This window comes from Myotis nattereri (assembly GCF_964212035.1).
Source record: "Myotis nattereri genome assembly, chromosome: 15".
NCBI classification, from domain to species: domain Eukaryota; kingdom Metazoa; phylum Chordata; class Mammalia; order Chiroptera; family Vespertilionidae; genus Myotis; species Myotis nattereri.
This window is the reverse complement of record NC_138090.1, coordinates 5,577,191-5,604,450: the sequence shown is the minus strand read 5'-3', so window position 1 is coordinate 5,604,450 and position 27,260 is coordinate 5,577,191.

The window sequence follows — 27,260 nt, the reverse complement described above, 5'->3', positions numbered from 1 at the left end:
CCGGCCTCTTAGCATCACACATGGGGTGGAAGGTGGGAAGCAGGCACGCAGGTCCGGAACCTCAGGACAACGTTCGGACCACTCCAGGTGCTCCCCATCTGGGGTAGAAAAGATGCCTTCATTGGGTGCAGGAAGGGCCGAGCCTGCAACACTCTTCTTCTGAGTGCGGTTTATGTTTTAATTAAGCTTTAATTATGTTTGAATTAACGCAAATGCTGCTCAGGGATTCCCAAGCCCAGGTGGCCCCGCTGGGGCGCAGGCTGGGCTGGGGCTGGACCCACTCAGGCTCTCAGGGCCGAGATGGGAAGCTGAGGGAGGGTCGGGCAACAGGCTGTCTGGACCCTCGAACGCTGTGCTGACAGCTCGGCGAGCCCGGGCCGGTCGCCTCACCTGTCTGAGCTTCCATCTCCTCCACCTGTTCAATGGTTCGGTTCCTATTAAGCGGTCAGGAACCTGGCCGCGTGGGTTTCTCCTCCCAGCGGCTGGCACCAGGCGGCCGGCGTCATCAGAGCACGCGGGGAGAGAATCAGAGACTTGGTGCAAATTGTGAGTTAGCCTTTTATCACCTAATCGCGAGTGCTATGTCCTCACCTGTGCGTTCTCTCTTCGGTTACAAGCAAGTTATTAGGTCCAGCCCATGCTCAAAGGGAAGCACTCCCTCCCCACCAGGGCGTGCATGCCAGGAGGTGCGGGTCCTTGGGGGTCGTCCTGCCGCAGACGGCGGCAGCCTCCCGCATGTGGTTAGGGCAGCGGGAGCAAGGCCTGTGTAGACCTGGGAGCTTGGGCTTGTGTCCTGTGCGCAGTGGGCCTTCAGCCACGTGTTTGTGGAGAGAGATCATTGCTGTCAGACTTATTCTAACCAGCTGCTTCACATCATCCGCTCCAACCCTTAGGGATTGACTTCCGTGGGTAGCTGGGCGACTGAAAAGAGCCCTGGTTGAAGAAGTGTTAGCAGGGGGAGTGCTAGTCACCTGGCAGCTTCATTCCCTGAAAACTACATTTCCCAGGATCCTTTGCCAATTGGCTTCTGGTTGGGGGTGAGCCAATGGGGGGGCATTGGTGGCAGGAAGGATAGGAGGAAGGGAAAGCCAGGGTATTTGTCGCCCACCCTCCTTCTGCTTTGGGTGACTTCTCTAGCAGGGCTCTGTGTCCCCAGCTCTCAGCACACTCTGACCCCAGCTCCCCGGCCACACTACCTTGATCTCTCCAGCCCTGATGTGCCACCTTTGAGCTGCCTCACCTTCCCTTTTGGCTTTTCAGCTCATCACCCACTTTGTAACTAATTCTATGCATTAAATTTCATTGATCAGAGCTCCTGTTTTCTAAATCAGACCCTGATTGATAATGGATCCCTTTATTTTTTTAAAAAAAATATTTATTTCAGAGAGGAAGGGAGAGGGAGAGAGAGATAGAAACATCGATGATGAGAGAGAAGCATTGGCTGGCTGCCTCCTGCACGCCCCTGACTGGGGATGGAGCCCATAACCCGGGCATGTGCCTGACTGGGAATCCAACTGTGACCTCCTGGTTCCTAGGTTGATGCTCAACCCCTGAGCCTCACCAGCCGGCGATGGATCCGTTTAAAGTTTTAGAACATCCTGTTTCCTTCCATAACCTGATCTCATTCTATCCTAACAACACCCCTGCGTGGGCAGGGCAGGGCAGCAGGTGCTGCCTTCACGTTACTGACCTTCATCTGTGCCCCAGCTCAGTTTGGGATGAGGGACTAACTAACCTCAGGCAACACAGCGAATCATGGGTGTGGACAGTCACCTGACCCAAATACCGCACCCTTCAGCCTGGGCCCCTTCCGGATGGCACTCTGGTCAGATCCCTGGTGTCCAAGTGCCCTCCCGTTCCTTATGAAAACCCCCGGCTATCTCCGTGGTCAGCAGTGGCTTCTCAACCAGATTTTGGTCAAGAGGAGCTCCGTGGTAATGACCATGCGATGTCTGCCCAGCACAAGAGCTTAAGACAGGGGTGAGGAGGGGCTGCCTCCGGCCAATGCTTTGCGTGTACAGCTGGGCACCCTGGCTCAGGGCCATGCCTTCCTGGAAGAAGTGAGACTGTTTCCTAATTCATTGTCCCAAAAGGAGCGTCATCCCCCCTGCCTCCCCCTCACCCGGCCCCCAATTTCCCAAAGGCCTAATATAGATTAGCAGCAGCTCCCACCAGAAACCCCTTTGAAATGGGAGGGAAGCAAAGTGCCTTCTCCTCAGAAAAGTTCACATCATCACACAAAATTGTGCATGGTTTTAGGGGTTCACAGGCTCCCCTGCAGGCCACGGGTGTGCCCACCGCGGATGCATGGAGTTAAGCTTAATACCAAGTAGTATGGTGTTTTAGGGGTTCCCAAATGCCACTTACCACCTAGGAAAGCTGTAGCATGTCCCCACAGCGCCTTTCCCACAGTTTATTTTATATTTCCTTTAAGCTGACTTCCTATATTTTAATGTAACTGTACAGTGCCCTTCCCATAGTTCATTTAATGTTTCCTTTAAACTGACTTCCTATGTTTTAATTTACCTGTAAAAAGGGTATTTGAGATCAGTATCATGGTATCCGCGAAATCATAGGTTTGGCGTAATGGTTAAGAGCTGGGCTCTGGAGCCAGACTGCCTGGGTTGGAGGCCTGGCTCCACTCTTTATGAGCTGTGTGACCTCGAGCGAGTCACCTGACCTCTCTGTGCCTCTGCCTTTCATCTGTGAAATGAGGCGAATACGAGGACCTTCTGCATAGAGTTGTTGCGAGGATGAAACCAGTTAGCGTATGGGAAGCCCTTTGAGCAGTAAGCACGCCATCAGTAAATGCTAGTGATTGTTATACCACCAGCGAATCATGAATGTTTCCAGCACATTTGTGGATAGATAGAAAATACTCCAACAAACAAACAAAAAAAGGCATCGTGTGTGTGCCGCCCCAAATCATCCTGGGTACACCTTACACTTTGGGAAATGATGCTGACTGAATAGCTGTGATCTCTCCAGAGAAAATGTGGGTACACACACACACACACGCACACGCACGCACGCACGCACACACGCTCTCCAGCGGAAGAAGCAGGAAATCCCAGGAGGAGATAAAGTGTGTGATCCTGGCTTTGGGACCAGACTGAGAGGGCAACTGAGGGTATGTTTGTTTCTGGATTACAGTGACAGAGCAATAAGGAGAAACAGACGCTGTTTATCCTGCTCCGTGCCACCTTCCAGCCAGGCCCGGAAGGGCGTCCGCCCCTATCTTGCCACCAGGGTGCTGGCGGGGCCTCCTGGGTCCCTGGCCTCCCTCTGGCGGCTTGGGAGGTTCTGCCTTACCCTTCCAGGTGGGGGCGCTCACCCCCCGGAGCCTGGATCTGTGCACAGAGAGATGGGCTTCTGGAGGGGGGGGGGGTGCTGCCTCTGCAGGCTTAAATCACCTCCCCCAGTGGCTAATGCGGAGGGATTTGGACCCGGCCATCCAGGCTACCGTGTGTCTATTTTTTAAAAATATATTTTTATTGATTTCAGAGAGGAAGGGAGAGGGGGAGGGAGATAGAAACATCCATGATGAGAGGGACTCATGGATCGGCTGCCTCCTGCACGCCCCCTACTGGGAATCGAGCCCACAGCCTGGGCATGTGCCCTGTCTAGAAATTGAACCTTGACCTCCCGGTTCATAGGTTGATGCTCAACCACTGAGCCACGCCGGCCGGACCATGTGTCGGCTTTTTTGGTTATTTCCTGCACCTTCTTCTTGAGGCAAAACCACCCTGATTTTATTCTGGTTAGGCTCGCCTTCCTTCACTTTTGGGACTTACACAATAACGTTCATTTTCTCACAGCTCTGGAGCCCGGAAGTCTGGGCGTCCACAGGGTAGGTTTCCTCTGAGTCCTGTCTCTATGGCTGGTCCGTGGCCGCCTTCTCCCTGTGTCCGCACATGGCCTTCCCTCTGTGTCCACCTGTGCCCTAATCTCCTCTTCTAACAAGGGCACCGGTCCTACTGGGCTAGGGCCCACCCTGATGCCTGCACTTTAGACCTCTGCAAAGACCCCGCCTCCAAACTGGGCCACGTGCTGAGGTCCTGGGGGTTAGGGCTTTACCACAGGGGTTTGGAGGGAAGACAGTTCAGCCCATCACATCCTGTTCAAACAGTTCCTCTTCTTCCTTCTTCCCCAGATTGGTCCATAGCACCATCAACGCCACATGCGAACAGGATGAAAACTTCACAGTCAACCTCCCTCCCCCTAAGCCCCCACCTCTTACCCAACCCATCGTCACATCCAGCCAAGGCTACAATCAAAATATTGGTCAAATCCATGCAGAGCCCCGCCCCCCGCCCCCCACCCCCCAACCCTCTGTGTCCTAGTCACTGATGCCCACAATGGCCTCTCCCTACCTCCCAGTCCCTTTCAACCTGGTTGCCCTGTTTCATGTTCTCCATCGCACTGACTGCTCTCTGCGACCACCTGATGATATACGTGCTCATGTCTGTTTCCTTGTAGCGCAGTGGTTCTCAACCTTGGCTGCCCATTAGAATCGCCTGGGAATCTTTTTTAAAATCCTGATTTCTGGGCCTCATCCTCTGGAACTTCTGTTTCTTTGTTATGGGGAGGGGCCACAACATTAGTAACAAAGAAACAGAATTTCCGGAGGATGAGCCCCGGAAATCAGGATTTTAAAAAAAGATTCCCAGGTGATTCTAATGTGCAGCCAAGGTTGAGAACCACTGCTGTAGCGGATGGTAAATGTCATGAGGACAGCAGACGTCGTCTGTTCTGGTTTGCGCTGGATCCCCAGTGCCTAGGAGTCTCCTGGGATTGGTTAACAGTGCATGTTCAATGTTGAATAAGTGAAAAGGGGTGACTCATGGAATAGAGACACGGCCGCAGGCTCCCCGCTTCCCTACAACCTCCTCGTCCTTCCCCCCAGTGGGTGGGAAGTTCTCAAAAATTAAAGAAAAGAATATGAGCAGAGGGTGCCTTCAAAGGCATTGACTGCAGTCACAGATGCCAAGTCTGGTTTAAGAGGCAGGACCAGCCCTACTATAGCCGGTTGGGCTCAGTGGCTAGAGCATCGGCCTGTGGGCTGAAGGGTCCTGGGTTCGATTCCCATCAAGGGCACATGCCCGGATTGTGGGCTCGATCCTGGGAAGGGGGCATACAGGAGGCGGCCGATCAATGATTCTCTCTCATCACTGATTCTACCTCTCTCTCCCTTTCCCTTCCTCTCTGAAAGCAATACAAATAAATTAAAAAAGAAAAGAAAGAGGTAGGACCAGGGGCCTGCCCCAGCTGAGCGGGCCTTTGCTGAGCCCATGAAGTCAGGATTCCCCGCGCCCTGCACCGTGTGAGCAGGATGGGGAGGGAGGCGGCCCCTGCTTCACCTACCTGTGACGAGCAGCGAGGATGCCTGTGTAATTAGTACAACCGCTGGCCTACAATTAGTACGGAAGCCTGTCCTCTGATTTAGTCAACAAAGCAGTCCCAGCAGAACCTCAACGTAGAAATAATCTGTCAGCAGTTAGATTCATCGAGTGGCAGTGCTGGGAGAGTCACGGAGAGTTATAAAGCTGCATCCACTTAAAACCTATTCTATAATTCTGCCTGCTCCCTGGCCCGGTCCCCAGTCAACCCAAATGTGTTTATTTATGATGTCTATGCTTCCTACTTCCCAAAAGGATTTGATGTGGCTTCCATTAGAGGCGCTTTGCAAATAGGACGGACTTAAAGAGAGAAGAGACCAAGGACAGGAGGCCTCCCCTGCGAGGCCAGAGGGGCCCGGGAGGACTGGGATGGGGGACCCTCTGGCTTCGGGGCTGAGGGAAGCCAGGCAGAGGGCTGGTCATGGAGAGTGGGAGGTGCAGACCTTTTGTATCTATGAATGGGGAATTTCTAATCCTCCTCTGGTCATCCTGTGTGTGTGTGTGTGTGTTGTGGGGGGAGCGTGGGGGTGCGTCTTACAAAGCCCCTGGAGGCGAAGGACAGGAATGGATAACAGTCACTCTTTTTCTTCTATCAGCCAATCATATCGCATGGGGGTTAGGGGGTGGAAATATACTCTGCCATTTGAGAAAGGCCTCCAAAGTCATATGAGAAGGGCACGGGTACAAGAAGGGTGAAGGATGAGGGCCAATAATGCAATCAATTGATTCCATTGATCATTGCCATTATAGATAGCAATAATAGAGGCCTGGTGCATGACATTCATGCACTGGGGGAGGGTGGGGCTCCCTCAGCCCGGCCTGCACCCTTTTGTAGTCTGGGAGCCCTCAGGGGATGTCCGACTGCTGTCAATTGGACATCCTTAGCGCTGCTATGGAGGTGAATCACTGCACTCTCCAACCATCAGCCCAGCTTGTGGCTGAGCGGCGCTCCCCCTGTGGGAGCACACTGACCACCAGGGGGCAGCTCCTGTGTTGAGCATCTGCCCCCTGGTGGTCAGTGTGCGTCATGGCAACTGGTCATTCTGCCGTTTGGTTGATTTTCATATTACCCTTTTATTATAAAGGATATATATATATGCCAGTATTTAAATATATTTCTGTTGATTTCAGAGAGAAAGGGAGAGGGAGAGAGAGATAGAAACATCAATAATGAGAGAATCATTGATTGGCTTCCTCTTGCACACCCCTTACTGGGGATCGAGCCCGCAACCCGGGCATGTGCCCTGACCAGGAATTGAACTGTGACCACCTGGTTCATAGGTCAGTGTTCGACCACTGAGCCTCGCCAGCCGGGCTCCAGTTTCTATTTAAATATAGAATTTGAACCCAAGTCTTCCGGCATGGGGCTGGAGAACCCCCACCTTGCACAAGGTTCCAGGGGTTCTGATGCAGCAGGCCTGGCTTAGGGGTTCCTACTCTAGTCTCACAATCATGAGGAGGGAGCACCTGGGTCCCCGATGAGACGGTCAGGTTCCTGGGCGACTTCCCTGGAGAGTTCAGGAAGGTTCTGGAACCTGAATTGTAATAAGTGCTCCACAGGTACATTCCTGTGACCGGGGAAGTAGGGAAACACTCCTCTGAAGGCAGCATACATTTTTTATAAGCTATGAAGAAGAAGGCCCAGAACCAGGAAGTGGCCTGAGAAAGGTCACCCCAAAAGAAGGCTCTAACTGGGGCTAGAGTTCAGGTGACCTAGCTGCTTCCTGACCACCTGTCGTTCCCAATACACCGAAATGACTAGACGCTTCTACACCTTAACCACATCACCGCAGAGGCCTGGTGGGATTCCAGTGCCCGAGGAAAAGGCGAGCCAACCCTGGTTACAACGGCCCTTGAGGGACCGTCCCTTTTGAACAATGACTCCCAGCAATGAAGGTTTACCATGGGATGGCATGCAGACAGACACCCTCTCGTGACACCTTCCGAGTGGCGGACTCGGACCTGTGCTGCCCAGCCCTCCCTCTGGGGAGGACTTGCTGTCCAACCATGGGAAGTGAGGCCCATGGGAGCCCCCAGCTGTCAGCTCCATCAGGGTCGGCCTGAGCCGCAGAGCCCCCTGGCCCAAGGTCATGCCCTTCCCGGGGCAGTGGGCAACTGAGTGAGGCGGAGGGTCAAGGTCTGATGCCCACCGAGGGGCATTTCTCGCTCCAGAGCTCCCTTCCCGGTTGGCGTGTCTTTGTCAGGCCGTTCCACCGTTTCACCTCTTCCTCTGCCTGTGTCCTCCCATGACCTTCACAGATGCCGATTCTTACAAAAACCGTCTTGCACCCCAAACTCTGTCTCAGCATCTCCTTTAGGAGAACCCAATGGGGGTCAAAGACAATGGTGGTGGCGTGGCAGGGGAGGACTTCGGTCATGGCCATTCCCCTTGCTGGGGGGCCCGCCGCGGGGACACGGAAGGGTGTATCCCATAAAAGGCATGCTTTTAAGGAAGGCTTGGCCGACAGACGTGCCGGAGACACCTAAACATTTAAATCACCTTTCCCTATTGATTAAGGTAAATACTTTACTGATGGTGTTAATCAATAGCCCTATAAATCCTGCATGTGTGATGGTTTTACTGTGCATTTAATGTTTCTGTCTTTAATTGAGTTACATCCCTCTCAGCCCAAAATGATGAACTGAAAGTTAGAAATCATCTTGGCTCTGACAAAAAGGGGGAGTGTTTCCCCCCCTTTTGTTTAATTTGAAGAGCCCACCCAGCCCCTGAACATAAGTCAGCCAGCCTGGCTTGGTCACCAGGGGTTGGTCTCATCTCCTTACCTCGCTGGGTCCCAGTGTTTGATCTGGAGGTGGGTGGGGGCAATGGCTGCGCTGCCCATGGAACGTCACAGCTGGGAAAGTAAAGACGCTGGAAGGGAGTCGTAGTATGAATGCCTCGAAGGATGGGTCTGGATGCAAACCTACCAGAATCGCCCGTGGTCGCCCCAGGGAGTGGCCCCCAGTGGCCCCCAAGCCTCATTCCTCCCACGGCCCTCTCTCTGCACCGCCACTAGCTGATTGATTTGCCCGTGGAGTCGGCTGAGTGTAAATATCCACCTGTCAGTCAATCACTCCATTACGTTAAGTGCCTGGAGTGGGCCGGGATGCTGATTTACACCCTCCCCGGAAGGCCTAGGCCCGCTGGCAGCTGTGCTGTGTGCATGGGAGGCAGAGTGGGGCACAGCAGGTTGCATCACCAGGGCGACACTCCAGACCCTCGGAGGCATGACCTTGTGCCCAGAGAGAGGTCGAGATGATCGATGGGATGCATTGTCACATCCCCTTTCCAGCCCCAGCGATGCGGAGGGGCTGGCCTTCAGCAAACCTCAGAATCTAAAGGAACAACTTCCTTCTTATGGAGAAGGATGAGCTGCAAGGGCGCCCAACTGGGGGCCACGCCCCCCCCCCCCAAGGGGACAGTCGGCTATGTCTGGAGATGTTTTTGTCAGGACCAGAGGGGTGCTCCTGGCATGTGTTAGGCAAAGGAGGCCAGGGAGGCTGCTAAACATTCTAAGTTGCACCAGACAGGCTCCCATACGGAGAATTATCCAGTCCAAAACGTCCACAGTGCCGCTGTTGAGACTCCCACACCTCTAGGGAAGGCAGCGTGACACCTTCCTGGGCAGCAGGCAGCTGGAGGACATGTCCGCAGGCATGGGGTGATTTGTTGAGAGACCGCTCTGGGAATGGCAGGCGTTCATGGGGAATGGGGGAGCACGGTGGTGCGAGTAGGACCTGGAGCCACTGGCCAGCATTTCCCAGAGCTGGTGGAGTCTTCTGCAATCGTCACTTTACAGGGGGAGGTTCTGAGGCTCGGAGTGGGGCCTCACTCGGTTCGGTGGTAGATCGATCACTGCAGGGCTCTTGTGACATTGGCATTGGGATATGGTTTCAGGTGGTTAACTGGTAGTGGGCCTCCAGAGAGCTTGTGCCTGCTGAGCATGTGAGCCTAGCAGGGAAGCGTGCTGGGATTGATTGGTGATGTCTGCCGCAGGCACAGGAGGGAAGGAGTGGAAGCACTTGGGCAACATAGTTACCTTCCTTGCACTTTGCCAGTTTTCTTATCCTGGACTAGGGGCCCTGTGCACAAAATTCGTGCACTGGTAGAGTTCCTAGTGGCTGCTGGCTGCTGGCTGGGTACTCCCTCCCTTCCCCGGCTGGCCCCACCCACTGGTTGAACTCCCAGTTGACCTCCTGGTCGAGGGGACAATTTGCATACTACACTTTTATTATATAGGATTATCACAGTTCAGGACACACACATTGAAGGACATTTAAAAACATTTAGAATATTGATAATCTAAACAATAAGATATGCTTTTAATATCCTCTTTGCCTAACCCTGCATTTTTCTGACTTTTTAGTAATGCATGTCCATTATAAAAAAATAACAACAAATAAAGCGAAAAAAAATTCCCTATATTCTAGAGATTCTGATAATTTTCTTTAGACTTTTATTTCATACCATATATATATATATATGGTATATATATATATTCTTTCCCTAAATTTTCCTGAAATCAAATTCATGTTGGTTCACTGCTATTTTATTTTTAATTCTAAAATATGTGTGTTATCTATGCTATTAAATATATTTGTAAGCATTGTTAGTTCAGTACTATAATGATACACCACACTATGGCTGTGTTAACGTTTACTTAATAAATAATCTTTAGGCAGACACATGGGTTTCTTTCCCCAAGTATTTTTGTTGTTGTTGTTACATGATAAGCAATGTATAAATAATTTTTTGCACATGAATGATTATTTTCCTAGAATTAAGCTTTATAATGGAGTAATGACTGGCTCAAAGGTAATGAGAAGTATTAAGATCCTTGATATTTACTAGATTTCTTTCAGAAAAGTAACTTTGGATTATATTTCTATCAGGAAGAAACATAAAGGTCAGTGTCTGAAAATTCACCCAAAATGGCAATCCTTAAAAATTTTGTTTTTTTTAGCAAAAGAATAGTACCTTGCTTTGAAATTTTCATTTATTAGTGAGTGTGAACTTTTCGAAATGATTGCAATTATTTATTTTTCTTGTGCGAATGGTCTGTTCATGTCCTTTATCCATTTTTATTTTTTTATTATTGAATTTATTGGAGTGACATCCTATATCAGTGATGGCGAACCTTTTGAGCTCGGCGTGTCAGCATTTTGAAAAACCCTAACTTAACTCTGGTGCCGTGTCACATATAGACACATTTTGATATTTGCAACCATAGTAAAACAAAGACTTATATTTTTGATATTTATTTTATATATTTAAATGCCATTTAACAAAGAAAAATCAACCAAAAAAATGAGTTCGCGTGTCACCTCTGACACTCGTGTCATAGGTTCGCCATCACTCTCCTCTATAATAAAAGGCTAATATGCAAATTGTCCCCTTGGGAGTACAATGGACTAGGAGTTTGACCGCTCGCTATGACATGCACTGACCACCAGGGTGTGGCATGGAATGAAGGAAGGCCCCGGCCAGCAGCCGGCAGCCAGGGAAGGAAAGCCCCGATTGTCCCTGCTCGCTGGCCAGGCCTAGGGACCCAACCCGTGCACGAATTTCGTGCACCGGGCCTCTAGTTGGTTAATAAAATTATATAGGTTTCAGGGGTACAATTTTATAATGCCTCATTTGTATATTGTTATTGTGTGTTCACAACCCCATCCTTTATCCATTTTGGGGGGAATTTTTTCTGTTTTTCTTTTGTATAAAATAAACTCTTTAGATTTTGGTAGCCTTTATTAAGACTAGTATATTAGTTACAAATATTTCCCCTAGTGCAGTGGTCAGCAAACTGCGGCTCGCGAGCCACATGCGGCTCTTTGGCCCCTTGAGTGTGGCTCTTCCACAAAATACCGACTTCTGCCCATGGGCCACGAAGTTTCAATCACACTGTACGTGCGCGCCCGCACGTGGTATTTTGTGGAAGAGCCAAACTCAAGGGGCCAAAGAGCCGCATGTGGCTCGCGAGCCGCAGTTTGCCGACCACGGCCCTAGTGTATTGTTTGACTTTATGTGTGTATGTGTGTATGTATGTGTGTTTACATTAGGAAATTCTAATGTGTTCAGTCAAATTCTTTCTTTTTCTTCTGAAATTTACCCTACTGATTTTAAGGTCAATCATTTATATCTTAATCATGTGTAAATATGATTAATATACATATATACACACATATACAGAGAGACTTTTAATCATATATAAATTTATGATTAAAGATATCGATATAGTTACACATCTCTAGTTTCTTCCACCATTTAAAAGAGTTTGTATATTTAGCATCTGAAGTTTATTTATGGGGCAAGGTAAGAAATTAAATTTTTCACCTCAAATATTTAACCAGTGTTCCCAATGGTTTTGTTTACCTAATCCTGCTTTCTCACTGACATGAGACCATCACATGTGGTATTCTTTTCCTTAATAAAGTTTGTTTGTGGGTTAGCTGCTCATCTGCTTTTTTATGCAAGTGTCTACAGTCGTTTTTAATGCTCCTCACCCACATTTCTGGCTTGCTGGCTTCCAGGAATGTGGGTAGATTTGCCCTATCTGGCAACCATGTTCCTTATGGCGTCATTTGACTAGCTCTGGCCAATGACATATGAGCCGATGCGGGATGGGTCTTTTCTGGGCTCGAACCTTTAGTTGTCAGGGGGAGGCCTTCCAGAACTCTGTTCTTCTCCACCACCAATTCCATCAGCTGGAGTATGAAGAAGTAGAGCAGAGCCCCCCCAATCAACATCTGATGGGCATGCGTCAGTAACAGGAAAGCAGCTTTGTTTCTAAGACGCTCAGACTGTTGAGTTGTTTGTTACTGCAGCAGAATCTAGTGAGTACTGACTGAGACATAGGCTACTGTTTTAATTCTTGTTTCTATAATGCATTTTCACACATGGCCAAGTAAACTAGTCCTTGTGACCATTTTTTCCCCCCACACCCCTGAATATGTTCTGAATAATTTTTACCTATCTGTTCCTCCAGAAAACCTTCGATTCATTGCATCAAATGTTACCTCTCCTTGTATTCCCAGGTGAATTTCAGTAGGATTTGGTTTGAATTGTATGAAACATTATTAAATTTAAAAATATTTGACATCCATTTAATATTTCATATTCCCATCCAGAAACATGACGTCTTATTATTTTTTTATACCTCCATATAAATTTTTATGGACCTCCGTATAAATATTTTTATATAGAGTTCTGTATATTTATTATAAACATTATTCTTAAACATTTTATGTATATGATAGTTTTATGTCTGGGGTCATTGTATTAATACTATTTTGAACTCGTTTTTTGCTGATATTTAAGAAAGCTTTTTATTTTGTACATTTTGGTATGAATTCAGCGACCTTGCTGGATTTTTAATTGGTTCTAATAATTTTCAGTTCATTTTAGATTATCTTTCAAAATGTTTATTTTTTTTCAAATTTAAGTTGTTCATTCTAATTTAAACAGCTCATTTTTATTATGCCAAACAGAATTAACATTGTGACTAAATTAAGTAAGACAAAGTACTTTTGAAATTATTAATTTGGAACTGTAATTTATACACCACTACATGTTCTCTAAAGGCATATATTGCATTTTTTAACTCTTTGTGGAGAATAGTATAATGAACTCCCATACCCCCATGGATTTATTGCTGTAAAATCTCCTTTAAATAGATATTGCTAAATTAAACCCATTGTTTAGCCCATACCTGAGATAACTTATATTTGGAATCAAATTTAGTTATTATAGTTTAACATACTGCTGTTTTCATTTTGTTATATATTTTTTAATTTAGGAAATATTTGTGTCTATATTTACAAGTGTGATTGGGCTATCGATTTCTATGTGATCTTTGTCATATTTTGCTATGTTATAAAATGAAACGAAGCTGTCTAGCTTTTTCCAACTCTGGACGCACTTTTAGTGTGGAACTAATTTGACCCCTGGAGTGTGAAAGTATTTATTCATAAGACAGTCTAGCCCTTGAATTTTTTTCTTTTTTTATTGAGGTATAATTGACGTGCAATATTATTTTAGTTTCAGGTATACCATATAGTGATCAGCATTTGTGGACATTACAAAATGATCACTGAAGATTTTTTTCAAAGGTAATTGTTTGAGAGTAGTGAAATGTCTTAAATCAATTTTGATCAATGATATTTTCTTAGAAACTGTCCTTTTTTTGGGATTTTTTAAGGAAAATTTACTTCATATTTCAATTTATATAACATAGCAGTGAAATTTTAACTTGATTCCAAAGATAAATGTCTTAATTTTAGAACATTTGGAAAGCATCAAAAAGTAAATTTGAAAAATAAAAATCACATGTATTTCAAGATCCTTTCAACATTTCAGTCTATAAACTTTATATCTATTTGTCTAGCTAGCTCCCTATTTTGCTTAATAAAACATAAAAGACATTGCATGTCATTAGTTTTCAAAAATGTAATTTTAAAGTAATATACTGTGCTGTAGCTATGCCGTAACTCATTTACCCATTTTCCTATCCTTAGACATTTAAGTTACTTCTGTTTTTTTCTTATGAATAATGCTGAGGTACATAGCTTTTACAATATACATATGTACACATATGTAATTATTTCCTCGGCATATATTTTTATAAATAGAATTGGTAAGTCAAAGGTCATAAATATTTTAAAGCTATTTGGCCCTAATTTCCAAGCCTGCTTGCCTATACCTGTACCAACTCTGGCTATATTATCTTTCAAATATCTGTCTTGTGGTTTTATTATTTTCATTATTATTCAAATTAAACAGTTTTTCAAATATGTATTGGGCATTTATAATTTTTATTCTCTGAGTTGCTTATTTGTGTTCTTTTTCTATTTTCTATTGGGCATTCATATTATTCTTATCAATTTAGATGATTTGCCATATATATATATATTTATCAAAAATATAAAATATTTTTTCTACCTTGTCATATGTTTTTAATTTTTAATTTCTGGGAATACAGCAACTTTTCTTGTTTATATAGTCTCTTAATTTTTTGCCTTTATGCTTTCCTTCCTGACTTTTATACTTAGAAAGGCCTTCATTATTTCATTTTTAAAAGCTTTTATCTCTTGTTACATTCCCTTTCTCGTTTCTAGTTTTATTTGGGTTTATTCTTGCTTTCCCTTGTGTGGTTAAATTGGCCAGAGTGAAGTCTGTTTTCTCATAGCTTTAATGAGTCCTCTCCTACGTGTATGCTGGGCTTCTCCTTAAATCAATCATTTTGTCCTCTTTTATCTATTTCATCTTCATCCAGCTTTCCTTAGATTTACTTTGCTGTTCATCTGCTAAGCTCTTGAAGCAAAGATCTAATTCATTTATTTTTATTCTTCCTTGTTTAACAATAAACCAATTTATTGCTTTACATTTCTTTTCTCTAAGTGTAGCTTTGGCCGCAGCCCAGAAACGCGGACAAAGCATTGTTTTGTTCTGCGTTTATTATTTTCTAAATAGTTCTGTAACTGAAGTTTTTATTTCCCCTTTGACTCAATAACACTTTATGGGAATTTTTAAACTTATTTATTTATTATCTGAGTTTCTAGTATTTTCTTTGTGGTCATTAGAAATATTTCCATTTATTTTAGTTCTACCAGGGCGTGGGGCCCGTAAACTTTCCTTTTTCATTGAGATTTGCTTGACAGTGCAGTATGTGGAGAGCTTTGGAAAACGTTGGACTAACACTTGAAAAAAGTATTTATAGGGAACAAAGTTGGGGGTACTATATATCTTTAGTCTTATGAACTCTGATCTTCAGGGTTTCTCAGTGTACGTGGTGTATTGGAGATAACTGAAGTTTGTTAACCCTTTCATAATTTTGCCTCTGTAAATTCCTCCTAACCTGGAAACATTTTGAAGGTTCTTACAGGTCTCTGATCTCGTCACTGGAGATTTTATTTTTATTGTCAGAAAATGACACTCGGTTTTTTAAAAAAATTCAAAGATTTGAATTATCATTTACTTTCTTTCTTCTTTTTTTTTAATTTTATTTGTATGAGATTGTCTTGTTTTTTATTATAAAGACTTTTTAAATCCCCTGTCTCATTTTCATGGGTGTAGGATGCAGTCACATGTGACTGTTACTTCCATCTGGGAGTCCGTTCCTAGGGGTGAAGGCATTTACAGATTCTGGGGCCTTGGTTCGCTATGGCTGGCCCGGGCCCACCTGCAGCCGAGGCTGTGCATTCAGAGGACTGACTCTCCAGGAAAGAGAGTCACTGGGGACAATGCCTACAGGCAAAGCTGTAGAGGTTGGGGCGGGGATGCGGTTTTGATTTAGGGCACCTCAGGGACCTTGGTGATGGTGAGTAGCCATCGGTCCTAGGGGAGGTAGCAGGAACATCAGCTGCACCTGGTGGCTACCAGCTGGGAGCACTGACGCCCTGGGGATGTCCTCCGGCAGCTGGTTGAACTTGGTGATCACCCCACCAGGGACTCTCTCAGAGGGTCCAAGAAACACTTGGCCATTGGAAGGGTGTCGTTCTAGACCAGGGGTGGGCAAACTTTTTGACTCGAGGGCCACAATGGGTTCTTAAACTGGACCGGAGGGCCGGAACAAAAGCATGGATGGAGTGTTTGTGTGAACTAATATAAATTAAAAGTAAACATCATTACATAAAAGGGTACGGTCTTTTTTTTTTTTTTTTAGTTTTATTCATTTCAAATGGGCCGGGGCCGTAGTTTGCACACGGCTGTTCTAGAACCTAGAACCTGCGTGCGGAGGCAGAAGCAAGCGCAGCACCCTAGATCCAGCCCCCTCTTCTCACCCTCCTGGGTTGGTGTTGCCTGGGGAGATGTGAATTTACTCTCAGAACTGGCCTGCATGTTATTTCTTTTCTTTCCTTTTGTATTTTCCCATGTTAAACGATGTTCATTGATCTTCTGCTATAAGCGCCACACATTTTTTTTTTCCTTCCTGTTTTTAACCTCCTATGACTTGGAAAGTTTGCTTTTTTTCTTTTCAAAAAAATAGTTTTACTATGAAATTTTCAAGGAAGAGCTCTAGCGTGAGTTTGAACCATAGGCTGTCCAGGGGTTCAGACAGATCTGGCGAGCTCCGGGGAGGCATCTGCCAAGAATCTATTTTTGTAAGGGTCTGAGGCATTTCCTGGGAAAGAGAAAAAAATGTATTTTATCTATATTTATTATCTTCTCTGCATCATTTTCATCCATGTTTTTCCCCTGAGGGAAGAGAGAATCCCAGATAATGAGCTGTCACAGATTAGAGGTGGGGTCCACATGTTTTGACCCATCTTCCACTGAGAACTGGGGTTCTACGTTCTCTCTGCTGGAACCTGGGTGGGCTCTGTGACTGCTTGACCAGTAGGATACGGTGGGAAAGTCCCTCTGCTGGTTTCTGAGCCCAGGCAACTTCTACTTACAGTGTCTTGGAACACTTGCTCTTGGTACCCTAAGCTGCCAGGGAAGAAGTATGACTTCTCTACTCCATGTGAAGAAACCCTGAGCTACATGGAGCGTGGAAGGAACCCCACGGAACCCATCCTTCAGCCATGTCACCCAGGCACCAGTATGGGAGTGAACAGGACAACGTGGAAGTGGATCTTCCAGCCCCATCCCCCCCCCCCCCCCAGCCGACACCATGTGACTCAGAGATGAACCATCCGGCTGAGCCCTTCCTGAATTCTTTCCCCTGAGAAAGATAAGATGATTTTTAAAGGCACATAGTTTGGGGCCAGTTTTCACACAGCAATAGATGAAGGACACTCAGCTTTGGACCTTGGGGCAGGCTCATGATTTTGAGTGATCATAACCATTCTTTTCTCTTTGAGCCCAGCCCTGCAGGGGCTTCTGTTGAAGTTCCGTGGAAAGCATTAAAACTCAGAGAAATCAGTTTTTATTAAAAACTCAAAAGCAACGCTGTACTAAGAAACCCACTCGCAAACTGTAGCAAAAAAAGTAGAGAAGCAATTTTCCTCACCTTTCCTTGTATTTTTCATCTTCCTTACATCATTTTTATTGATTTTTTCCCCCCTTTCTTTCACATTCTGGAGAATTTCTCTATCTCGCCCTCCGTTCCATGAGTTGATATCTGCAATAACAATTTTGCTCTCTTTTTGCACGAAATCTGAAATTCAGTTCTTCCTTCAAACATCAATAAATCTTCACTGGAGGGAAAGGTTCTAGATCCGTGGTTCTCAACCTTCCTAATGCCACGACCCTTTAATACAGCTCCTCATGGTGTGGTGACCCCCAACCATAAAATTATTTTCGTGGCTACTTCATAACTGTCATGTCGCTACTGTGATGAATCGTCATGTAAATATCTGATATGCAGGATGTATTTTCGTTGTGACAAATTGAACATCATTAAAGCATAGCGATTAATCACAAAAACAATATGTAATTATGTATGTGTTTTCCGATGGTCTTAGGCGACCCCTGTGAAAGGGTCTTTCGACCCCCGAAGGGGTCGCGACCCACAGGTTGAGAACCGCTGTTCTGGATGCTCTTGTGACATCTTTCTGCTCACCCTCCCAAGCACGTCACAAACGTCACTTCCCCGCACCTTTGCTGGTGCTGCTCCCTCAGCTGGCAAAGCCTTCCTCTCTTTGGCCCATCACACAGTCCAGCCGGCAAAGCCCTGCTGATCTTTCCAGGCCACGTCAGTGTCCTCGTCTCCCCTCTTTCCACGTTGCTCCTGTGTGCTCACCCCTGCTCTGGGCTCCCACAGCCCTTGAACAGGATTTATTACGTTGTTGATTTTAGCTCTTAGTTGCCATCCAGCTCTCTGAAAGATGGCAAGTTCCTCCAAGGCAAAGCGTTGTCCTTATCCACTCTTGTGTCCCCACCTGTGACGAGGCGCCGGCCTGGTGCAGGGCCTGACAGAGTCACAGGTCACAGGAATGTTTGCAGAAGGGGGTGGTGTTGCTCTGGCTGGGTCTTGTACGTGACCCAACAGCTGACGGTTAGGAGCACATTGCAGACCAAAGGACCGCAAATGCCATCAGGTCAGGCCGCGGTGTCCCTGTGGGTTGTCTGCCTATGCGGGGGGTGGTGCTCGCCCACGCAAGCAATGAAGGCGCTACCCCTCCCTTTGAATGGCTCCTTAGGTGGCTTCTGTGTAGCAGGGTCAGGGGTGAGTCTAAGGCAGGGATGGCGAACCTTCTGAGCTCAGCGTGTCAGCATTTTGAAAAACCCTAACGTAACTCTGGTGCCGTGTCACATAGAGAAATTTTTTGACATTTGCAACCATAGCAAAACAAAGACTTCTATTTTTGATATTTACTTTATATATTTAAATGCCACTTAACAAAGAAAAATGAACCAAAAAAATGAGTTCGCGTGTCACCTCTGACACGCGTGTCATAGGCTCGCCATCACTGGCCTCAGTGGATGACAAGACCTTCAGTACTTCAGTCCAGAGTTCGCACCGGCTAAGAACACACTCACAGGTTGTCTGCCTCTGGTCATGTTCACTGATTCACCTCGCTGTTTGCCGGTCTCCTCATCTGTAACATGGCGATCATGGTAGAGTTGTTGAGTTGCTGTGGGGAGTAAATGAGCCAGTACCTGTAAGACACTACGTACAGGGCCGGCTCCCCGTAAACACTGTACAAAGAATGCGATGATTGGTATCCTTACTGAATGAAGATGGATTGATGTTATCTACCTGCGTTAAGAATTCTGAGGCCTCGCCAGGGCGCAGCTGGAGAAAACATATGCTGTCCAGTGTATAAGAAGAAGTGGTAACTCAGACATCAAGTATTCGCTGGCCTGGCTATAGGCACGGGACACCGAGGCGTTTTTAGTTTAGCAGGGTACTGTGGGAATCTGGTTAGATCCGGCAGCTTCCAGGCAATTTCCGGAGTTCGGCTCCAAGCAGAGGCCAAAAGGGGTTTGGAATCCCGTTGAAAGGATTGAGCAGCCCTGCACCAGCACATGGCACACACATCACACACGTGTGCCCATACAACAGGGCGAGGACCGCACCGCCAACGTGCGGCCCATGCCAACCGCCCTCTCTCTGCCCTTCGCCAACCCTCTGGGCGGGGAAGGCGAGGGTTAAGTGTCTGGAGAGGCTCCTGGGCCCATTTTGCATATGAGCATTTCCATGTTAATAGGACATTTAAGGGGAAATGCTCTGTCGATTGATTGTATAAATATTTTATCTGGAGTCAGCCAGGAGGGCCTGTGGAAGGCTTTCCCTGAGAGCAGCCTGAAGGATGAAACGAGGGCGTGATCGGGGAAGAAATAAGACACAACGGGGAGTTACGAGCACTTGATCCGAGGTGTGAAAAATGGTCCCCTGGCCTCGGTGCGGGCTGGAGCCGGGGCCGATGAGATCCATAATGGAATGAGTAAGTTTGGGCCGCATACATTTGTCTCCCTTCCCCAGGAACCCTGGCCGCCGCCGCCCGGCTAGATTAATGGCAGGAGCCTCGCACATAATGAAGTGCGCTACCCTGGCACCCACTCATGAATTTATTATGGTGTCCACCATCGGGCTGGATGGCGGAGACATCTTTATAAATCCTGCATTTAGCACCGCCGAGATGAGCACTTCACTCCTAATGGCGAGCCTGATTTATCACCGGGGGCCTGCTCCTCAGCCGGGCCCCTCCCTGGCACTTCTCGAAGGAAATACAGGTCACCCCGCTGATGGAAATGAAATGTGAAGGTAATTAGAGGATGCCAAATGGAGATGGGAAAAGGGGGCACGGTGGACATTTTAAATATGTTGGTCATCTTTTTCCTCGGGGCAATTATAGCAGGCTGATTTATTCTTACAGTTTATAATCACTGAACTACCTGTGGCGGGGGACTCTTTAACCTCCAGCTTTGGAACCAGAGACAGGCTTTTGATTTCTCTTTCTTAGGCGGGTAGAACGGGGGGTTCGTTTTTGAGCTCCTCAGGCTCCGCATTCCTTTGTAGCTTTGTAGCCAGAGCAGCCGGCTGCTGGGAGAGTCCAGGTCAGGCCCTTTTTTGGGGGACCCTGGTTGCATGGAGCCCTCAGTGGGTTTTGGGACCCACCTCCAGGTGAGATGTGAAAAATATTGACTTTTCTCAGAAGGTCCCAGGGGCTGGCCCACGACAGGTGGAAGGACAGAAAGACCAATGAGTGTGGGGACGAATGGTCAGGGACTGAAGTCCTGGCTCCTCCTCTTCCTAGCTAGCCTATTGGATGTCTTACTTCTCTTCCCTAAGCCTCAGTTTCTCCATCCATTACATGGGTATGATAATAGGATCTCTCTTAGGCCTTTTGCCAACAACCTAGGGCAGTGGTCGGCAAACTCATCAGTCAACAGAGCCAAATACCAACAGTACTTCTTCAAAATAGACTCACCCAAGCCAAAAACCGACTTCTGTGCATGGGCCATGAAGTTTCAATCGCACTGTACGTGTGCCTGCACGTGGTATTTTGTGGAAGAGCCACACTCAAGGGGCCAAAGAGCCGCATGTGGCTCACAAGCCCCAGTTTGCTGACCGCGGATCCTAGGGTATGAGCTCAGGAGCACATACTCCAGCCCCAGTCAAGCCTTCAGATGACTATAGCCCCGGTCCGACTGCAACCCCAGGAGAGAGGCTGAGCTAGAACCACCCAGCTAAGCCACCGCTGGATCCCTGACTCAGAAACCGTGGAAGAGAATATACCTGTTTGTATTATCAGGGTAACTTGCTGCTGACTATCAGGGTAACTTGTTATGCAGCCATGGCTAATTCATCCTGAGAGGTGTTAAAAAGTCCTCACATGCAGCATGTAGCTGGTGGGCACACACCACAATTGGGCAAATCCATCGCTCTGTTGTGCCAAGAAAAGGCCACAGTCTGAACATCTGAATGTACATATTTAACATTTAAGGACGAGATTCCATTGTTAAGGGCCGAATTATGGGAAGCCGGAAGGGGCCAGCTCTGCAGCCAGAGGTGGGGGACCTCCTCACTCCAGTTCCTAACAACTCAGCCTTTTTCTTATTAGATTCCGACCTAAGACCTCATGAAAGCAACCCTGGACTGACAGCCAGCAAGAAAATAGGACCTCAGTCCTACAGCCGCAAGGAACCGACTTGCGCAAAGAACCTGAATACGTTTGAAAGGAGACCCCCCAAAACCAAGCTGTGGCCAATACCGTGATTTCAGCCTCATGAGACCCTGGGCGTCGAGCCCAACTCTGCTGCCCCCAGACTCTGGAGCCATAGAAACTGCCAGATAATACACATCCGTTGTTTGAAACGACGACACTGGTGGTAAGTGATGTGCAACAATCAAACATGGACACCAAGTTGAAGCGCACCATTTGCTTTTGAAAAGCCAGTCACGGAGTAACGTGGCGTTGTTTGGATGGATTCGCTCCCCATGTGAAATTAGAAATGATGACGGTTAATGGCAGGGATTATTTTAGTCTCACACCCAGTTTTGACTTGAACATTCTTGAGTATCAAGAATATCCAAAATCCCACTGGTTAATCACCAGTAGCTCACTTTGCAAATTCTGGGTGCTCTCCATTATATGGAGCTGGCAAGAGCAGCCTGACCTCGGTCAGGGTCTGTCCCAGCGTGGTTTTGCCCAGCGGTACGAGTTAACGATTTGGTGGTCCTGGGAATATTAAATTTGGTATCCAACATCTTGAGACTGGTAAGGATTCCCCAAAAGTTGCAGTTTTAAAAACAGCTACAACTATGTTTTAAAAAGAATTATCAGCGAAATGTTCAGGAAATCTCTGAAGGGTTTCTGTCACATCCAGGGCTCCAGAAGACACAGGCAAAATCCCAGAATTGGCAACTTACGAAGGACTTTCTAGCTGCACGCTTTTTCTGGATCAGAGATGACCTTAGTCACAGTGTACTGCCACTTCTTTCCCACCCCCTTAGGAGGTCATTAGGTTACAAGTATTTACATACATGCACGCATGTGTGTATGCTTACACATATGAGTATAAGAATTTATATATGAATGTCTTTGTATAAATATATAAATATATCAGTATGTCTATTTCCATATAAATGACATTATGAGGCATTAGATATGTTTATATGTATACATGAAGCATGACATATGGACATATATAAGGTACTATAGATGTGTGTGTATATATGTAACAGTATTTATGTATGTGTGTTTCTCCAAAGGGAGTCAAGGTCTGAGTAGGGGGTGGAGCTAAGGGCACTGATGGATGCAGCTGTGTGTGTATATATAGATTATTTGAGACTATATAGGCCAGTGATGGCGAACCTTTTGAGCTCGGCGTGTCAGCATTTTGAAAAACCCTAACTTAACTCTGGTGCCGTGTCAGATACAGAAATTTTTTGATATTTGCAACCATAGTAAAACAAAGACTTATATTTTTGATATTTATTTTATATATTTAAATGCCATTTAACAAAGAAAAATCAACCAAAAAAATGAGTTCGCATGTCACCTCTGACACACGTGTCATAGGTTCGCCATCACTGATATAGACCATCATTTGAGGATTTAATAGTTACCATATTCAAGTTGAATTTTCACGCTCTGCTGAATTTTCGTTTCTTAGTCGGTGAAGGATACAATCCAAGGAGGCCAAAGAGGTTTGGCCTGTGTCTTGGCGGCCCTGGAGGTCATTGCCGTGGTGCAAACTGCTTGTGCAAACTCCAGCTGTGTCCATCTTTCCGATCTCAGCACTAGTGACATGACCGGTTGGATAATGTTTGCTCTGAGGTTGTCCTGTGCACCATAGGCGATGAAGCAGCATTTCTGCTGTCTCCCCGCCAGGCTCAGTAGCAACCCCCGTCCCTGCCCACCGATCCTCTCCGAGTCCCGGTCACCAGAGATGTCTCCTGAGGGCACACCAGCCCGGCGGAGACCTCTGCTCTAGGAGAGACAAAGCTCAGTACATAGCTGCTGTGCTGGAAATAAGGATCGTTCTCCTCTTAGGCTTCTGCCCCTGGCGCTCAGGATTTGGGGGTAGTCTTCTCAAACTAACAAGAACAATATTTTGTGTAATTATAACATTTTCCAAAATCCCAGTTTTAGAAATGGGGAAACTGAGTCCCAGAGAGGGGAAGGAGCTTACACCCGAGGGCCAGGGACTAGGATTTGAACCTTTCCCTGATTGACAAGCTCCCCGTCTTCTCTGTCTCTCTCTTTTTTCTGTCTGTCTGTCTCTCTCTCTCACACACACACACACGCACACACCCCTCATGATCACCCCCCGCCCGGCCCCCGCCCCGGGAGTTTGCGTGGATTGGGGCTCACACAAATTCAAGGCAAGAAGGGAGGCCCTGTTCCACTGACTAATCAAATACACATAAAAGCTCTTTCTGAACTATAATTACGTTTGTTCGCTCTTTGGGTTGATTTATTTTTTATTTTAATTGTCAGCCCTGCTCCGCCATGATGCTAATAGAAATGTTATTGCAGCCAATATGCGCTAAAATGATGTCTAAAGATTATTAATGAGCGCAATAAGAAGGTGTCTTCATAATAAGTCAGCATTAACGGAGTAATTCATTTTACCTGATGTAATTGGATTGCAGCGTCTCAATGGCCTGGGACTTCCTCCTAATTGGGATTAGCGGCAGCTTCCTCCTTTTAGGAGCACATTTAACTCTTCCTCTTCTACTTTCCAGTTTTTTATGAACTAATTAAATGTGAACTGTCAGGCAGCTCGGAAAGGGAGCCAAGATCTGAGTAGATGCTGGGGGGGGGGCATTGGGGGGAAGAGGGCGGAGCTGAGAAACACAGGCCCCCCCTCTCCATGCTGTTGCACAGCCTGCGGGATCACCGTGGAGCTGTTTTGCATGGAGTCAAGGTTCCTTCTTCACCACACCTCAAATTGGGGATTCCTGTTGGCATTGAACTGGCGCCCATGACCATCGGTTGATCGGTTGACATATAAAGTGTGGTGCATAGGAGCCTCAATGCGTGTGGCCATTAGCATCCTGACCTCTGACCTCCTGCCATGCACACTGCCCCAGGCAGGAAGGGTTGCGGTTACTCCCATTCCAGTGTGTCAGGACCCTTCTCTCCCTCATCTGTCCCCTGCTGGAGGGGACACTGGTTCTCCTCCTCCCCCGCGGACAAAATGGTGCGGTGATTACAGGAGAGCATGGTTCACGGGGAAGCAGCATCTAAAAAATGTTGATTTAAAAAATCATCCCCATTAGCTCAGCTGGCGTGGCTCAGTGGTTGAGCATCGACCTATGAACCAGGAGGTCAGGGTTTGATTCCCAGTCAGGGCACAGGCCTGGGTTGTGGGCTCCATCCCCAGTGTGGGGTGAGCAGGAGGCAGCCGATGAATGGATTCTCTTTCATCACTGATGCCTCCATCTCTCTCTCCCTCTCCCGTCCTCTCTGAAATCAATACAAATATATTTTAAAAACTCATTCCCATTCTGTATGAGTCTGCCAGGCACCAGGCTAGTCAAGAAACATGGTTTCTGCCTTCAGAGATAGGCCTGAGAGACCAAGTTCAAATCCTGGCTCTGACCTTGACTGCCTTCCTGTCCTGAGCCCATCGTTTTTCCTCTCTGAGCCTCAGCTGTCTACTGGGATAATACCAGAAGCTACCGTGAGGGCTGGATAAGACAATATTAAACGCCCGGCAGCGAGTTCACACAGAAGAGATACTAACCAATCATCTAAACAAGCTGAACAGTCTGAGGATAAACCTCATCACACAGGTAAAGCAGCTGCTATAGTGCCCGCTGTGCACATAGTAGGCCCAGCGTCTAACATGCTCGGGGAGGTGCACACCAGACAGGATTAGGAAACGCTGAACGGGTGTCAGCCACTTGCGTTATAGGGGAGGACATGGAAACGACCCAGTGTCAGGTCCAGGCCTGAAATTCCTGCCCGGAACCGGGGGAGCTGGGCAGTCCCTCCCGGGGACGGGGCACAGAGCACAGAGGCAGTCTGTCTATCTCGCGGCCTTGCGCTCAGGGAGGAAAACAGGAATTCGTGTTCGGGGCCATCATGATGCCAAGGAGGAGCCGCTGCCAGGCCAAACCCGGGTTTTGTCCAGAAGCCACTTGCAAGGACAGCAGGGGAAGCGTGGGGGTCACAGGCCAGGCCCCGTGGGGAGGGGGGCGTGGCCTCCCTCTGCTTGGCATTCCCTTGGGTGCCCATGAGTCTGGCTGTGGGGGGTGGAGGAGCTTGGGCAGGGGGGTGTCTCCATCCCCAGGGTGTTTCTCTCTTAGGGGTCCCGGCAGGAGTCAGCAAGGTCTGCGCAGGAAGCACAAGTAGGAATGTCGTGACGACCCCCATCTGGAGCCCCCACGGCCCCCCCTTCCCGCCACAGCCCTGAAGCTGAGCCTCAGATGGTCCCGCTATTGATCCCCCCTCCCCTAATGAACTGTAACAACAACCCCATTACTCTCTGCGCGCCCATTGGCTGAGGATAATATAAAATTAGCCAGCGTGCACGGGGCCCCGGAGGATCGATCTCCCTACTCAGATTGCTTGTTACGAAAGAATAGAGCTGTCTCCCCCGTAATTGAACAAGTTAACTCCTTGTCTCATAAAATGTAAGCCGGTATTGATTGGCTGTTGTGGCATTGGGGGCGGGGGGGGGGGCGAGGAGGGGGCGGGATCACTGGATCTGGGGATGCTCCTCCCCTCTGGACCCTCCCTCGTGGCCCCGCCCCCCTCAGCTTTAAGGGTTGGGACACCAAGCCAGAAGCTGGATCCTTGGTCTAAATAGTTATGGGGAGAGGGGTCCCCGAACCCCAGTTCAGTACCGTCAGACCCCCCCCCCACCCGCCCTCCTTTCCCAGACAAGGATGTTAATACCTATCAACATTTGGGGAGGTCAAGTCACATGGATCTGGGTTCAAATCCTGGTTCTGCCACATGCTCGCCGCGTGACCTTGGACCAGCTCTCCAGCCCTCTGTGCTGCCAGCAATAACCTCTCCAGGGTCCGAGGATGTGAGGAGCGAGCCCTGCACATGCCGGGCACACAGACAGCAGCTCCATAAACGGGAATGGCTACTGGGGGAAAGTGGGGGGGGGGGGGGCGGGAGGTGCTTGTTTTCATTTTTGTGAGCAAGAGAAACCCATCCAGGTGCCCCAGGAACTGAAGACACACACGCGGTGTTCGGGTGGGGTTGGGGGGTGGGGGGTGAGGGCAGCCTTTAAGGAGTGGAGTCAGCAAGTCCTGTTTTCAAGGCCTCCGACCATCTCTCCCATGTCGTCAGGAGCCACCGGGGTCGTGCCGGATAGGATTACGCCCGCATGTTTGCAACCTGGAGAGCTGACTGCCAATCCAGAGAGGCAGGGCTCCCCTCGCCAGCCCCACCTGACCCGTCCCCGCCCCGACCGTGGCAGCCCCGTCGTCTCACACCGACTCAGCAGGCCTGGCCAGCCGGGCCAACTGCTGCCAGGCCTCAGGGTTTGCGTTCACCGGGTTTGGAACCGGTTCCCGAGGCCCACACATCCATCAGCAGTGGGCAGCGTGTGCCCGGGAGAGTCCAGTTTTCAAGGCTATCGTCTCCTGCTGACTTTGGCTAGGATGTCAAAAGGGAGGGAGGGAGCAGGAGGCGGCGAAAGGGAGAAGTAAACAGCAGCTCAGGACCCGGGTCTGGGTTCATGGCTTACGGTCATGGACAACTGTCACCATCGATGCCGGTGGAGACGGAGGTTTTGCCTTGACCGAGGTGTGAGGGCCGAGGCTCATTCTAGAGCCGAGAAGAACAGGGACCTCGCTCGGGACTTGCTGCTCTACTAACCATGCAGTTTGGGAGTTTTTGTTCCAATAAAGTGTCAATGGCGAGAATATCAACACTCACTGGGCGGGCTCCCTGTGTGCCAGACTCTGTTCTGCACACGGGGCCAGTGTTCCCTTACAGAAACCTGCCGGCCGCCCTCCAGGTAGGGGGCGTCATGACAGGCGTCATTTGTGGGGACCTGCCCTG